The sequence below is a fragment of the Geospiza fortis genome, unplaced genomic scaffold, assembly GCF_000277835.1.
Source record: "Geospiza fortis unplaced genomic scaffold, GeoFor_1.0 scaffold138, whole genome shotgun sequence".
NCBI classification, from domain to species: domain Eukaryota; kingdom Metazoa; phylum Chordata; class Aves; order Passeriformes; family Thraupidae; genus Geospiza; species Geospiza fortis.
In genome coordinates, this window is record NW_005054307.1 from 12,216,675 (window position 1) to 12,218,368 (window position 1,694).

A 1,694-nucleotide genomic window follows, 5' to 3' on the forward strand; every position below is an offset into this window, starting at 1 on the left:
CGGGGCATGAGCCGTCGAGGGGCAGAGAGCCCGATCCTGGACCGGCCACCCAGCGCCCTTCCAGCCGGGGGGTCCTGCAGCGGGGGGCACCCGGCAGCTCCCGGAGCTGTCACCTGTTGCCTCGCACCCGCGGGGACGAGACCGAGCCGGGAAAATCCACGCCCTCGGCACGCCTCAGCCCCCAAAAAATCGCCCTTCCCCGTCTTGGGGAAAATGATGCTCCCCCGCCACGTTCCGGGCGTATTTCCGAGTGAATCAAAGTCTGAGATTAAAGAACACCCACCAGAAAGCGAAGGCACATTATTCATTTAGGTAACAGTTGCCTATTCCCCTGGTCTCCGGTTTATTTTTTAAGCTGACGTGTGCGGTAACGCAGGCATTACTAACACCACCCGCTCAAGGATACAGGTTTCCTACTAATGAGCACCCCAGCAGTAGGCAATGAAGTCTCACAACTACGTCATTTCCATAAATGATTTTCCGTCTTCAGTACTTTTGCTAGAACCGGTGACATTTCCGTAGACCGCATTTGCATGGTGTTTATTCCTCATTATTATTATTAACCATGCGGACAGACTTAGTATCAAGCAACGAAGTGCAACAGCAAGTCTTGGTGGCACTCAGGGCGCGTTTTGTTGTTCCTTATCCAAACATTAGACTTAATTAGACAGATAAATCAATTTATCTGTAATCGACACATCTGCTTTTTTTTTTTTTTAGAACCTCTGGAAGTAATTAATCACCATTTGTTTATTTTTTATTTAACTTAGGAACAGAAATAAGTATAAAGAAATGTGTTTAACAGCTGTTCCCTTCTCAAGTACACATGGTGATAATTTCCAAAAATATTTTCTGTGGCAAACGACCTTCTCACCAATCCGATTTTATTTGTCTCCTTTATTTCTAAAGAATAGCACACCACCTGTTTAATTTGTTTGCTTAAAGAGATTTTTTTCCCCGCACTAAATACTCTTGGAAACACGTAGCTCATTTTAGACCATGATATTGTGTATGTTAGCCCCTCTTTTTTCAGCTGAGCAAACACAGACAGGAGTTTTTAAAAATTCAGACGTCTCTCTTACACTTTTCTAAACTTTAAAAAGACAGCTGAAGTACCTTCAGCATTCCAACTTTAAGGTATGAGACAAAACTTTATATTACCTAGCAGATAATATGTTTATATAGTGTCAGTCGTCTGATTTTTGTACATTTGCAGCTTTTCAGGACAAATAATCCGCCTATGAAATCTTGAAGCCACTGTGCAGCAATATGTGGCTACAGAAAGAGACATTCTTTATTGACTATTAACTCTGATTTTCTGTTGTGGATCACAATTTCACTTGGAGCAGCCTGATCGATAGCAGAGCTAACTATTACCTTCGTTCACAAGTATCCTGCGTCTTGGGAATCGCCCTCAAAAGATACTGGGGGAGATGTAGAGTCTATTTCTCTTCAAACCCTTATATACTGATTTCATTTTCCAGTCTCACGGTTTGCACTAGTTGCTACACAGACCTCCAAGGTTGTCTTTACTCGTAGATGCAACTACGTCTTAGCCAACCAGTAATGAAGAGAATTATTCGTAATTAGTCCTTATGGCCCCACCAAGATGGGAAAAAGTGGAAGGCAGTGAGCAGGTTATCTACCAGAATGATACGCTGGTGGAAAAAAAAATAAAAAATACCCTACCCCCC